General features: G+C 35.6%; 1 protein-coding gene across 2 annotated transcripts in view; it reads right to left on the reverse strand.

Annotated features, from left to right (window-relative positions):
• The window catches only part of SCAPER (S-phase cyclin A associated protein in the ER), a 583,444-nt gene that overhangs the window by 217,833 nt on the left and 349,289 nt on the right, over nt 1-16,322 (reverse strand). The gene's annotated exons all lie outside the window — the stretch shown is intronic.

The raw sequence follows: 16,322 nt of genomic DNA on the forward strand, positions 1-16,322 counted from the left end.
TTAAAGCAACAATGAAAAAAAAAAAGACAAAGAAGGGCACACATAATAGTAAAGGAATCAATTCAACAAGAAGACTTAACTATCCTAAATATATATGCACCCAGATTCATGAAACAAATTCTTAGGAACCTAGAAAGAAACTTACATAATAATGGTGGGAGACTTCAACACACTGCACCACCAGTATTAGACAGATCATTGAGACAAAGAACTAACCAAGATGTTTGGGACTTGAATTCAACATTTGACCAAATGACCCTAATAGATATGAACAGAACTCTCCTCCCCCAAATAACAGAATATACATTCTTCTCATTTGCACATGCTACATACTAGAAAATCGACCACACAATCAGCCATGAAACAATTCTCAGCAAATTAAAAAATTCCAAAATCATACTGACCACACTCTCAGACCACAGTGCAATAAAAAGAGAAACGAATACTAGGAAGGTCACTGAAAACCATATACATAGTATATGTGCTGCTGAAGAGACCACAGAAAACCATATAATCACAAGGAAATTAAACAACCTGTTCCTGAACAACTTCTGGCTAAACAATGAAAATAAGGTAGAAATGAAATTCTTTGAAACTAATGAGAACAAAGATATAACATACCAGAATCTGTGCAACACAGTTAAAGCAGTGTAAGAGGGAAGTTTATAGCATTAACCTACCACCACACCAGAATGAACTAGAAAAACAACAGCAAATCAACCCAACAGCTAGGAGAAGACAAGAAATAACAAAATCAAAGCTGAACTGAATGGAATTGAAATGTGAAAATCATACACAAGATCAGTAAATTCAGAAGTGGGTTCTTTAAAAGAAAAAATACAATTGATAGATCGCTACCTAGACTAATGAACAAAAAAAGAGATGATCCAAATAAATGCAATCTGAAATGGCAATGGGGACATTATCACTAACCCACAGATGTAAAAAAAACCCTCAGAAATTATTATGAACACCTCTATGCACTCAAACTAGGAAACCTAGAAGAAACAGATAAATTCCTGGAAACATACAACCTCCAAAGATGAACCAGGAAGAAACTGAAAGACTGAACAGACCAATAATGAGTTCTGAATCAGTAATAAGCCAAACCAAAAAAAGCCACAGCAATCAGGTGTGAGAAAGAAATAAAAAGCATTCAAATAGGAAGAGAGTAAGTCAAATTATCTCTGTTTGTAGACAATATGCTTCTATACCTAGAAAATACCACAGTCTCTGCCCAAAAGCTCCTATGTCTAATAACACCTTCAAGGAAGTGTCAGGATAAAAAAAATCAATGTATAAAAACCAGAGGCATTTTTATACATCAACAACCAAGATGTAGAGCCAAATCAAGAGTGTAATCCATTCACAATAGCCACAAAAAATATAAAGAATCTAGGAGTATAGCTAAATAGGGAGGTGAAAAATTTCCACAAAGAAATTTACAAAACACTGCTGAAAGAAATCAGAAATGACACAAACAATGGAAAAACATTCCATGCTCATCCACAGGATGAATCAACATTAACATGGCCATAATGCCCAAAGAAGTTTACAGATTCAATGCTATTCCTATCGAAGTACCAATGACATTCTTCTCAGAATTAGAAAAAAACTATTTTAAAATTCATATGGAACCAAAAAAGAGCCCCAGTAGCCAAAGCAATGCTAAGCAAAAAGAACTAAGCTGGAGATATCACATTGCCCAACTTCAATCTACACTACAAGGCTATAGTAACTGATATAGTTTGGCTCTGTGTCCCCACCAAATCTCGTGTTGAATTGTAATCCCCAATGTTGGAGGTGTGGCCTTGTAGGAGGTGACTGGATCATGTGGGCTTCTTATGAATGGTTTGGCCCCAACCCTCTTGGTGCTGTCCTTGAGATAGTGAGTTCTTGTGAGATCTGGTTGTTTAAAAGTGTGTGGCACTCTCTCTCTCTTGGCTCCTGCTCTGGTCATGTGAAATGCCTGCTCCCCATTTGCCTTCCACCATGAATACAAGTTTCCTGAGGCCTCCCCAGAAGCTGAGCAGATGACAGACTCATGCTTCCAATTAAACCTCTTTTCTTTATCAGTTACCCAGTCTCAGGTATTTCTTTATAGCAATGTGAGAACAGACTAATATCATAACCAAAACAGCATGATACTGGTACAAAAACAGATACATAGACCAATTGAACAGAATAGAGAGCCCAGAAATAAAGCTGCTCACCTACAGCCATCTAATCTTTGACAAAGTCGATAATATCAAGCAATGGGTAAAGGATTCCTGTGCAATAAATGGTGCTGTGACAACTGGCTAGCCATATGCAGAAGATTGAAACTGGACGCCTTTCTTACCCCATATAAAAAAATCAACTCAAAATGGATTAAAGACTCAAATATGCCATCTCAAACTATAAAAACCCTAGTAGAAAACCTAGGACATACCCTTCTGGACACAGACCCTGGCAAAGATTTCATGGCTAAGACCACAAAATCAGTTGTAACAAAAACAAAAACTGACAAATGGGATCTAATTAAACTAAAGAACTTCTGCACAGCAAAAGAAACTATGAACAGAGTAAAAAGACCACCCACAGAATGGGAGGTAATATTTGCAAACTATGCATCTAACAAAAGTATAATATCCAGGATCTATAAGGAACTTAATAAATTAACAAACAAAAAACAAAGAAAAAGTGGGCAAAGGACATGGATAGACACCTCTAAAAAGACAACATGTGGACAAGAAGCATGTGAAAAATGCTCAACACCACTAATCATTACAGAAATCCAAAACAATGAGATACCATTGATCTCATTGATTCAAATCAATGAGTTACACGAGATACCATCTCATACTAGTCAGAATGGCTATTATTAAAAATTCAAAAATGAACCGATGCTGGTGAGGTTGTTGAGAAAAGCAAATGCTTATATACTGTTGGTGGGAAAGTAAGTTAGTTCAGTCACTGTGGAAAGCAGTTGTGATGCTTTCTCAAAGAACTTAAAACAGAACTACCATTTGACCCAGAAATCCCATTACTGGATATATATCCAAAGGAATATAAATTGTTCTACCATAAAGACACATGCACATGTATGTTCATCACAGCACTATTCACAATAGCAAAGACATGGACTCAATCCAGGTGCCCATTCATGGTGGACTGGATAAAGAAAATGTGATACATATATACACATACACACATACACACACACACCATGGAATATTATACAGCCATAAAAAGAATGAGATCATGTCTGATATGATTAGGCTCTGTGTCTCCACCCAAATCTCATCTTGAATTGTAATACCCATAATCCCCACATGTCAAGGAAGAGGCCAGGTGGAGGTAATTTTGGAGGTAATTGAACCATAGAGGTGGTTTCCTCCAAGCTGTTCTTGTGATAGTGAGTTCTCATGAGATCTGATTTGTTTTTTTGGAGATGGAGATGCTCACATCTCAGCTCACTTCAACCTCCGCCTCCCAGGTTCAAGCAATTCTCCTGCCTTAGCCTCCTGAGTAGCTGGGACTATAGGTGCCCACCACCACACCCGGCTTTTTTTTTTTTTTTTTTTTGTATTTTTAGTAGAGACGGGGTTTTACCACATTGGCCAGGCTGGTCTCAAACTCCTGACCTCAAGTGATCCACTGCCTTGGCTTCCCAAAGTGCTGGGATTACAGTTGTGAGCCACTGCACCCGGCTGAAATCTGATGGTTTTATAAGGGGCTCTTTCACCTTCGCTCAGCACTTCTCCCTCCTGCCGCTTTGCAAATAAGGTGCCTTGCTTCCCCCTTGCCTTCTGCCATGATTGTAAGTTTCCTGAGGTCTCCCCAGCCATGAGGAACTGTGAGTCGATTAAACTTTCCTTTATAAATTGACCAATATCAGGCAGTTCTTTGTAGCAGTATAAAACAGACTAATACAATGTCCTTTACAGGAACATGGATGGAACTGGAGGCCATTATCCTAAGTGAACAAATGCAGGAAAAGAAAACCAAATACCACATGTTCTCATTTGTAAATATAAGTAAACATGAACACAAAGAAGACAGCAAAAGGCATCAAGGCCCACCTGAGGGTGGACCTTGGTAGGAGGTTGAGGACTGAAAAATTACCTATTGGATACTACACTTATTACTTGGGTGATGAAATAACCTGTACACCAAATCCCCATGACACACAACTTACCTAAGTAACAAACCTGCATATATGCCCCTAAAACTAAAAGTTAAAGAAAAACAATAACTTGTATATGCATGTGTGTGTATATGTGTGTGTGTATGTTTACTACTTTGTAAAGAAAGTTAAAATAGTTATACTATTTTGACAGAAACATCAAATTCCCACACATCAAATATTTATGGTATCATTCCCATTGAGTTTTTTTTTAATTTTTTTCTCTTATTAGCTTTCTGCTATGGTCTTAATGTTTGTGTGCCCCTCTCCAAATTTATGTGTAGAAACTTAATCCCCAGTGTGACAGCACTGGGTGTGGGTCCTTTGGGGAAGTAATTTAGGAGGTCTCCAATCTTGGGAACAGAATTAGTACCCTTGTGAAGGAGGCTTAAGAGAGTAATCCTATCCTACTTTTCAAAGGCAGAAACTGAAGCTTACAAAGGAAACCTTGGTGAACTCACAGAGCCACTACATGATCTATTTGGAATTTGAATTCAGGCCCGTAACTACAAAGCCTGTACTCTCAACAGGTGCATTCATTACATTGTTTCAACACTTGCTGACTGCATACTCATTGCCAGGAGTTTAACATGCAATATTTCATTTAATAGCCACACAATTCTTCGGGATGTGTCAGAATCTTACATTTTACTGATAAGATAAGGAAACTGACACCCAAAGAAATTAATTAACTTGTCCAGGGTCACACAATAACAAAACAATAAGTTCTAGTCCATGCTTTCAATATTGCTCTTAACTGCTTCCCTAAATACCTTCCCAATGATGATCCAAACCCAACCCACATCATTACTTTCAACAATCCTGTTTCTTCATAGTTCCTGGGAACGGAATAGAAAATAAGCTAGATGATTTACTAGAGTACAGATCTCCAAGTATCCATTTATGACTCTGTAATATCAGAGAAAAGGGATGCAGGGCTGGGGGATATACACCTAGTACTAGAAAGAAATACCTTCAAGACTTCTCAATTTTTTCCATGTGGCCCATGTTTATCATAACTAGAAAATAATGTGTTATATTAAGGAGAAATGAGTTTTCTACCTGCATTAGTTAATACACAGGGTATCTGTCATGGAGTCTACTAATTTAAAAGAACTGAGCTGAACTGAAGACAGTTAGCATCAAGATCCATACATGGGCAATTTCTCTCTCATTTTTTCTAGTGTCGTTATTTCCGAGAACCTAGACTTACATAAATGTGGTTAAAAACAGTAAGTATTTACTCACTGCATGAAGCAATCAATCACTCAGGTTAGCTTAGAGTAGAATATAGCCAGAGAGTTAGCATGATGGAATACTACCAGGCTGTTATAAGCAGAAACCTCAATAAGCACATCTGCTTACTGAGAAATAAAATCACTCAATGTCACATGTTGGGCCAAAAGAGCCTCTTATAATGCATTTACTTAAAATTAAAATTAAATAATTAATGGTCCTACTTCTGGCTCTCAAATATCATTTTCATGATATTTCTTACCTATTGTAATAATTGACATGTCTGGTTGAAATTTTCTTTAAAAATTATTTTACCACAAGTATTTTATATACTACCTTTCTTCAAGAGATATTTTTAGTATCTTTTGCACAGGTATGGACAAAAACTTAGGAGTATAAAAATTTCTACCTGCATTAGTTAATAGACAGGATATGTCATGGAGTCTACTAATTTAAAAGAACTGAGCTGAACTGAAGGCAGCTAGCATCAAGATCCATACTTGGACATGGATGTTTTTGTTCCCTGAAATGTTTGAATGAAACCGATACTTGAGGGAAGTGTGCTATTTTACCGCTTTGAGTAACTTTCCTTAGCACTGTTTTAGGGAGGGGTGGTTAATCACAGTGTGTAGGTACAATACAAGTATTAAAACTGGCCTTTTCAATAAACAACACTCAAGAAATTATGCATCTACAAGGGCAAGAAAAACAAAATGAAATCTCTACCTCACTTTTTTTTTTTTTTTTTTTAGACAGAGTTTTGCTCTTTTTGCCCAGGCTGGAGTGTAATGGCGTAATCTTGGCTCACTGAAACCTTTGCTTCCCTGCAAACTTCGCCTCCCAGTATTACTATTTTTTTTTTTTTTTTAAATATGAGGCAGAGGCCAGGTGTGGTGGCTCATGCCTGTAATCCCAGCACTTTGGGAGGCCAAGGCAGGTGGATCACCGAGGTCAGGAGTTCGAAACCCACCTGGCCAACATGGTGATCCCCATCTCTACCAAAAGTACAGAAAATTAGCCGGGTATGGTGGTGGGTGCCTGTAATCCCCCAGATACTCTGGAGGCTGAGGCAGGAGAATCACTTGAACCCAGGAGGAGGAGGTTGCAGTGAGCTAAGATTGCACCATTGCACTATAGCCTCGGCAACAAGAGCAAAACTTCATCTCAAAAAAAAAAAAAAAAAAATTAATACCAAATGGACAAGAGACTAAAAATACAAGAATATCTTCTTAACTTTGCGATGGGATATTTTAAAAGGAGAGCAAAAACAATCTTTATAAAAGACAATATTGATAAATCTGACACACTAATATTAAGAACTTTTGTTCATCAAAGGAACCAAAAGACAATAAAAACACAGCTCAATAACAGGAGTATATATGTTTAATATATTTGAACAATCTAGGACTAGTGTCCAGAACACAAAGGAAATTCTAACAATCAGAAAAATGTGTAAAAGATTTGAACAGGCATGTCACAAAAGAAGAATCCCAAATGGCCAATAAATATGAAAAGGTGCCTGAACCTATCTGCCAAAAGACAACTGTATGTTAAAATCTCAGCAAGATCTCACTGTCTACATACAGGAGTAGCAAAAATCAAAATGTCTGATAATAACAAGTGCTGGAAAGAAAGGAAGCAACAAGACTTTTATATACTGCTGGCAGAAATGCAAATTGGTACAATTTCTTTGGAAAACTGTTTAGCATTATCAAGAAAAGATAAAGAGAGGCATATGTTATGACCCAGGAACTCTGCTTGCTAGAGAAATTTTTGCACGAATACCAGGATACATGCTTACAGGCACATTTTTCATAAAAATAATCCAAATGTCCATCAACAGTGGAATGGATAAATACCACTGTGACAAATTCATACAATGGCACACTGTATAGTAATGGAAACAAAACTGTACAACATAAATTCTCAAAAACATAATTTTGATAGAAGGAAGCCATCAAAATATAGACAGTAGGATTCCATTTACATGAAGTTCAAAACTAGACATGTTTAACTAACAGATGGTGTTTAGAAACAGATCCTTAAGTGATAAAACCATAAAGAAAAGGAAGCCGCTTCTAAAAAGTCAAATTAATACTTTATCATAAAATGCAGAGAAATGAGTGTGATTAGCAAAATAAACAGGAGCAGACAAAAGCGTTCTGGAATGCTGACAATGCCCTACTTCTCAATTAGTAGTCACTGAGGTTTTTGCCTTCATAGTTTTCATTATTTTGTGCAAGTAAGTATCTGTGTACTGTATTACATAAGGCAAGGGGTTTCAAAGATACATTTTTAAATAGTCCAAAAATAGTTAGTTTACATAATCATAATAGAAAATACCACTGAACCCAGAGAAATACAAGCAACAATGGGAGAATATTATGAATACCTCTGTGCACATAAACTAGAAAATCTAGAAGAAGTGGATAAATTCTTGGACACATACACCCTCCCAAGACTGAACCAGGAAGACACTGAATTCCTGAACAGACCAATAATGAGCTCTGAAATGCAAGCAGTAATAAATAGCCAACCAACCAAAAAAAGCCCAGGATCAGAAGGATTCACAGTTGAAGTCTATCAGGTATACAAAGAAGAGCTGGTACTATTCCTACTGAAACTATTCCAAAAAATTGAGAAGGAGGGACTCCCCACTAACTCATTCTATGAGGTCAGCATTATCCTGATACCAAAACCTAGAAGAGATACAACAAAGAAAACTTCAGGCCAATATCCTTGAAGAACATCAATGCAAAATTCTCAACAAAATACTAGCAATCCAAATCTAGCAGCACATCAAAAAGCTTACCCACCATAATGAAGTAGGTCTCATCTCTGGGAAGGAAGGTTGGTAACCTACAGAATGGGAGAAAACTTTTGCAAACTATGCATCCAACAAAGGCCTAATACCCAGCATCTATAAGGAGCTCAAACAAATTTACAAGATAAAAACCAATAACCCCATTAAAAAGTGGGCAAAGGCCATGAACAGACACTTCTCTAAAGAAGACATACAGGTAGCCAACAATCATTTTTAAAAAGTTCCACATCACTGATCATTAGAGAAATGCAAATCAAAACCACAATAAGATATCATCTCACACAGTCAGAATGGCTATGATTAAAATGTTAAAAAATAACAGATGCTGGTAAGGTTGTGGAGAAAAAGGAATGCTTATACACTCAGTTTGATGAAGTTTGACTACTGCACACAACTATCTAACCACCACCTAAAACAAAATACAGAACACTTTTTAATCACCCTAGAAATTTCCTTATGCCCCTTTCCAGTAAGTTATCCTTCTCTCAACACCTGCTTTTTGTTGTTTCTTTTTTAAAAATACAAACCATTTATAAGTTAAATCTGTCATATTCATGAAATAACAATTCAATTTTTCTTTATAGTAGTCTTCCAAGGGAGGCTAGCTGAAAAACGTCTGAAAAACGTCTTCATTTTACTTTGGGCTATATACTTGTCACCTTCTGACAAAACATGGGTGTCACGCCAGCTATATTCAGTTATGTATCAGTTGCAATGAGGAAACAACCATGTAAGCTGAGAACATAGTGAAGGGATCAAAATAAGAGATTCCTAGTATTGAATGCTTCCCATTTCTTCAGCTGAAGAATTCCAGCTGAAAATACAAGAAGTAGAACCATGGGGTTTGGAAGATGGGCAGTGTCTAGCAGGACCTGAACACAGTTTTCTGAATATAATTAGGTTGAAAAAGCTCTTAAGGCTTACTGATTTATCTCTCTGAGCCTAGACTATGTAACTATATGTTACACAGTCACAACAGTTGGCAAAAAGAAGAAAATGGTAGGGAAGAGTTTCTACCTTTCTACCTTATACAGGTATCTGTGAATGAAATTTCACAAGATAAGTTTTGAAAATACCAAAGCATGGCATGGTTTGCTATAGGTATTACAATGTAAATTGTGATTTCACATATCACAATTCACTTCAAATCATCAATGCTGCCAGCTATGTTGTTTGCTTATTCAGATTCAAAAGAATCACAGCTGAATCTCTATTTAAATTTGGCAGGATTCTATAAAGTCAGGAAAGGCAATTGGACAAACTCCATGTCCAATCCATCTGCTTAAACTGTTTACTTATAGTAACAGCATACACATGTCTCATGTTACTGATAAACCACAGAAAAGCTTCTGGGATGCTGTTACTATCCAAACTTAAATGTAATGTTTATCATCACAAAGTAATGAGAAAAGTCAATGCAAATACAGATCACATTGACTTGGACCAAATTTAACACAATGGTAAGAACAAGGAAAATGCTTTTCCATATGTAAGACTATTTTTTTAAACTCTTTTTTGAAATAATTGAATATTTCTTCAATAAAAGGGTCTTTTATTTGGAGCAATTTATTTTACCTTAAATTCTGAAAATTAATTTTATTGTTAAACATAAACATACAGAAAAGTCAGAAAAAATAGCAAACCTGTATTTTAATTTTACAGAATTTTAAGAATAATTTTAATTTGAACAATGTGTAACCAGTATCCAGTCAAGAAAAAGAAAACTAGAAGCACAGAGGAAGCCACCTATATGACTCTTTCTGACCACACATCTCAACCTTCTCTCTGAACAATCACGATCCTGATTTTTAGGAAATTTCTTTTTCTATTTTCTTTACAGTTTTACCACCTATGTGTTATTCCAAAACAATACAGGTCCTTTTGTCTTTTCTTGAACTTTATATGACTGGAATTGTAACAGTATATACATTTTTTGGTGACTTGTTTCACTAAAGAGAGTTTGTGAGATACATACTGTTATCCATAGATGTAGTTCATTCATTTTTATTGTTGAATAATAATCCATTATATGAACATACCATAATTTGTATCTCCAGCTATTGATGGATTCTTGCACTATTTTCCATATGTGGTGATTATAAACAATGCTGCCATTGAACATTTGTGTATATCTTGCCTGGTGGATATATGCATTGCTTTCCATGGAGTGTATGCCTAAAAGTGAAATATGATACACATGTCTACAAATTTAGTAGACAACAGTAGACTGTTTGCTACATGGTAGGCTCAACTTATGTTATCACGAACATTGTCTGTATGTTCCCATTGCTCTAGTTCTTTGCCAATACTTGGTATTTTCAATCTAATTTTTGTCATTCTGATAAGTGAATCACATTATCACATTGAATTTTTAATTTGAATTATCCTGATTATTAAAGAGGTTGACTATCTACACATTTATTTTTTAGCTATTTGGATTTCTTTCAGAATGCCTGTTCTCTTGACCATTATCCTACTGGTTTAGTTTGTTTTTGCATCTCATTAACTTGTAGGAATTCCTTACATACTCTGGATGCCACTCTTTTGTTGATTATATATATATAAAATATTCTTCCCTTCTATTGCTTGTCTTGTTACTCTCTTCCTGGTGTCTTTTGATGAACAAAAGTTCTTATTTTCAATGCAGCCCAATTTATCAAGTTTCCCTTTACTGTTAATTTCTTTTGTGTCATTTTCTTGTCCAGGTAAAACTCCGAGGTAAAGAAGAGATTAATCTATATTATCTTCTAAAAATTAGTTTTTTCTTTTTATATTTAGATCCATCTGGAATTAATTTTTTGTTTATGATGTGAGATACAGGTAACTTTTTTTAAAAAACAAGGATATTCAATCATTATAGCCTTTATTCACTAAATAGAGCATACTTTCCCACAGTGTTCTGTGGTGCTTCCTTTTTCCATATGTGCATAGGCAAATATCTCACATTTCACGGATCAAGCATATATATACAAATGGTACTGTTTATGAATTCAATTATGTTCCATTCTTCTTTTTCTCCATCTTATCGCCAATAGTACACTATCCTAATTACTGTGGCTTTATAAAAAGTGTTTATACTTGGTAGAGCAAATCTTCCATATCGTTCCCTCTCCCCCTGCGCCACAAGTCTCGCTCTGTTGCCCAGACTGGAGTGCAGTGGCATGATCTTGGCTCACTGCAACTTCTGACTCCTGGGTTTGAGCGATTCTCCTGTCTCAGTCTCCCAAGTAGCTGGGATTACAGGTGTCCACCACCACACCTGGTTAATTTTTTCTATTTTTAGTAGAAACGGGGTTTTGTCATGTTGGCCAGGCTGGTCTTGAACTCCTGTCGTCAAGTGGTCCGCCCGTCTCAGCCTCCCAAAGTGCTGGTCATATTGTTCTTTTTCAACAGGGTTTTGCACACTGTTTCATTGGATCTTTGAAATTCCGTATTTTACAATCTGCGCCTAAATATTGTTCTTTAGAAATTCTAAATAGTGTTTTGGAATTTCCAAAGAACAAAGTATTGGACTTTTAAATGAGATTTCACTGAATCTACAAATAAGCTTGGGCAGAAAAGAAAAATATACCATAGTGAGTTTTCCAATCCATAAACATTATAGATTTACTCCTAGATATTTAATATTTTGGTAATATACAAATATAATTGATTTTTATATACTGCCCATTGTCTAGTATCCTTGTTAATCTAACTTTTTTGTGCTAATATTTATCTGTAAATTATTTTGCATATTTTATGTATAACATATCATTTGCTAACAATGACTATTTCACTTTTTCTCTCAAATCTTACAACTTTTATTTATTTATTTTTCCACTAGTTAGAACCCCCATTTTAAGCAGAAGTGTTGACAGCAAATATTCTCTTTTTGTACACAATTTCAAAGGGAAATTTTTCAACATTTCACCAGTAAATATTATTTTGCTATAATAGATTCAATTAGTCAGATTAAGGAAATTCCATTCTATACCTGGTTTACTATGAATCTTTACCATTAATTGATGCTGAACTTACCAAACGCTTTTGCTGCGTCTTTTGAGATGATATTTTTTCTTTTCTTCTGTTAATATATCATAATTTTCCAATGTTAAAGCAAACTCAAGTATCTTGAATAAATCCAACTTTGTTGTGATATATTATCCTTATTAGATATTGCATGATTCAGTTTGCTAAAATTTTGTTTAGAAATTCTGACTCCACATTTATGATTGAGATTGGTTTACAATTTTACTTTCTTTAGTTTCACTGTGACAATTGCGAATGTGGATTTCTTTTTATTTACCCTGCTTGGGCATAATTGGGCTTCTTGAATCTGTAAATTGATTTGTAAGTTTTGGAAAGTTCTAAATGATGATCACTTCAAATACTGTTTCTGCCCTATTTTCTTCTCTCTTTTCCTTTTGGAGCTCTAATTATACAGAAATTAGACATTTTCACCATATATTACATCCTTCTTACACTCTTCTCTTTATTTTCCATATCTTTTTCTCTCCATGCTCAGTCTGGATTCTTTCTTATGATCTATCTTCCAGTGCTTGGCTTATTCTACTGTTACCTCATCTATAATTTTTGTAACTTTTATTACTAAAATGTTCAGTTCTCAAATTCCAATTTTTTCTCAAATGTGCTATATATCTTTTAAAACAATTAATATTTATATCTTTGATCATGATAAGCATAGTTCTGGAGCCTCTGCAGGTCTGTTTCTATTGGTTTTTATGCATGTTGTCTTGTCCCTTTGTATGCTTAATTACCTTACTCTGACAAACACTACATTTGAAATTTATTTTGTTGAGATAATTTGAGACTTAGGTTGCTATTATCTTTCTCCAAAATAAATTTTCCAATTGCTTCTGTTAGCCACCTGGGGTATTAGCAATTTAGAATCATTTTAATCTTTTTTCAGTGATTTGGATTTTCCCAGCCACCTACATGATTTGAAACTGAGTTGTCTGTGTAATGACTGGTGTACTTCCTGTCCACCCTTTTTCCTTGTACAGTCCTTTAAGATCCCAAACCAAAACATGAGTTTTTTTTTTTGCCATAGTTCCTACCATTGATTGTCCTAGATGCCAATATTTTTTTTTTCTCATCAGTCCTGCAAACAGTCTCAAAGGAACTAATCAAACTCATGTCCACTTCTTTTGGATCATCAATGGTACCTAGTCCAAAAATGTCAAATTTCTGGATCTTGGTCCAGTAATTATTCATTACCCTGTTTGCAGTTCAGTTTTATTTCATATTTTATCTAGTTTTATTGTCATCAGTGGAAGGACAGTTCTGAATTACCTACTGTCACTACTGCTAAGTCCATTCCTATAGAAATTTTCAAGCTTGCCTTTTACTTCCTCAGAAGATAGTAAGCATAGTTTTGTAATCTGTGACTAGTAATAACAGAGCCTTGCAGTTCTAGTTTCTGCTTACTCATCACGACTTACTTACTTTTGGGCTTATCTTTTCACTATGGCTACTTGTCCTTGTAAAATTGTTTAACAGAAAGTATCTGAGGCCTAGAATGAAGGTGTCTTCTTCCAATGAGGATTTGTATTCTCTTCTAATTGATTCCTAAAGACACCACAAGTCAATCTAGGACAACTTTAAACTCAATTCACCATCTGAAATAATACAGGTGATGTGAATTTGAGCAGCAAATCTATGCCAGGGGTTGGACTATGGGTATAAATTCTGCATTGTGCCAAAGTGCTTTCTTCATAGTCCTGAGAGTGGGATGCAAAGGTTCATCATTATGTGATGGAGTAGGCTGATGTGGTCTTATCTTCATGAAAGGAAGATCGGAAAAATCTCCTATTAGACCTCATACTTAGGCAGCCCTTATACTTTTACTTTCATCACCTTACACGATGACGCCTGTAAACCACAACCCACATTTGCCAATCTGGCACATGTTTTTTGGGGCAATTAAGTTATAAGCACAACTTTCTAAATTCTTGCTTTTTCCTTGGACTGGGAATTCTTTAATTTCTTCTTAGCTATTTGATGCTTTTAAGAAAACTGCTTTCTTCCCCACCCAGCATTTTCAGATATTTTTGTCGGAAGAGTTGGTACCAGTACCCTAGACCAAAGTATGTTAGTAAACAGAAGCGGCTTAAGATATTTTTAAAAGCATAACACATAAATAAAGCTTACACACTTTTAATTTCTGAATGAAATCAGAAAACCCAAAAAAACAGAAGGAACCTGAAATGCATAGTAAGTACTATAAAACCCAGGTCTCCTCAGTTTCCTGACCCCTTCCATGACAAGAGCATTTCTATATATCACAAGTTTAATCCATTAGGTCTAAAGTAGTTCTCCGAACTTTAGAAAAATTATCTAAAGAAACACTGTGTCAAGCGATAGTAGAAAGCATCCATGTTTTGAGGTCTAAATTAAGCAAATAAAGACCTCAAGATTCATCTCTCACCATTCCTCCATTAGTGCTTACACTTGCCCAAGTTCTACTGTCTTACCTTGTCTCTTCTAGACTGTCTTCAAATATCCTTCACTGGGTACCTGGCTTTGGCTCTAATGAGTTTGTTACTCCAGGCAGTTTTCCAAACAAAAAGGAATGGCTATTTACAATTCCTAGACTGAAATCATAAATATCATCAGCTGAATTACACTGAAATGTCAGTATTACTCTACAGAAGTCTTCATAAAGTGAGTGTGTCTTGGCTAGGTAAAAAGGATTTCAGTTTAAAAGGAGCAAAAGGATCTTATTGTAGGTAAGTCTAAACTCTTAGGTGGTCCTGCAGTGTATACTCTGAGGACAGCTTTACAGCAAGGTTCCTGACACAGACCATTTAGACTGGGAGCCAGACAACATTTTTCTCCCCCAAAGTATAAGAAACCAGAGGTATTTCAGTAAATTGCCCCTTTGTGAAGGAAATAACTTTAGGTGAATTTTGATACTGAATACCTTTCTTATATAGATTATTTTGCCTTTTCCTCAAAAGTTCTATTACTTTAACCTAAAACAATATTCATGAGATAAGATACGTGTAGCAGTGTCTTCAAGCAATTGCCTTTTAATTCAAAGTACTCTATCCTTTACAAAAATAATCAGTATATAATAATTTTAAAAAAGATCAGAGATTTTTCCCAAAGCACATTGAATCTTTAAATACTGCATTCTAGCAAATGTGTGACAACTACCAGTTTCTGAACCTCTGGTATCCTGAAAGGGATGTGTTACACACAAGAACTGACTTTACAGCTCTGTCCTATTCAGTGAATAGGCTGCTTTCGGTTTCTTCAGATGACTGTACTATCTGATGCCAAAATGTAGTTGAGCACTACCTTATAAAGTTGGACATTCATATGCCTGAGAACCCCACAATTCCACCATTGAGACATATGCCCTAGACTAGAGCAGTGATTCTCAAAATATGGTCCTTGGACTAGCAGCATCAATATCACTTAGGAACTTCTTAGGAATACAAATTCTCCAGACTCACCCTAAACCTACTTAATCAGAAATCTGGGGCAGGAGCCGGGGGCAGCAATCTGTGTTTTAACAAGTTCTCTAGGCAATTCTGATGCAGACGAAAGACTGAGACCCCCAACTTTAAAGAAATTCTTGTTTATTTACTCTGATACAAGAATGTTTGAGCAGCACTGTTTGCCCATGCTTGCGTGCACTCTCTCTCTCTCTCTCACATACATACACACAAACTCTCTCTCTCTGAAATGTCCATTGTCAGAACAGATTTAAAAACTGTAGTATTAATACAACGAAGGACTTACTCTACAGCAGAGAAAAGCAATGAAAAACAGCTATAAGGCTAAAAACTTAGAACCATAATTTTGACTGAAAAAATAATTGCAGAAGTCTACCGTACAATATTTTATGAAGGTCAAAACTAACTAACGTTATTTGACAATACATTTACGTGATAAAGCAATAAAGCTATTTCTAAAAAACAATGATACACCTTTAATTCTGTACAGTATTCCCTTTAAAGGAATCAGGAATGGGGTGAGAAAGGATCATACTGAGAACCACAAATGCAGTGGTAACAATCTTACTCCTAAATTGGGTGGTGAGTTCACAGCTGTTCACTGTATTTATATTATTTTTATTACAATTTC

Source organism: Theropithecus gelada, chromosome 7a, assembly GCF_003255815.1.
Source record: "Theropithecus gelada isolate Dixy chromosome 7a, Tgel_1.0, whole genome shotgun sequence".
Lineage (NCBI taxonomy): Eukaryota > Metazoa > Chordata > Mammalia > Primates > Cercopithecidae > Theropithecus > Theropithecus gelada.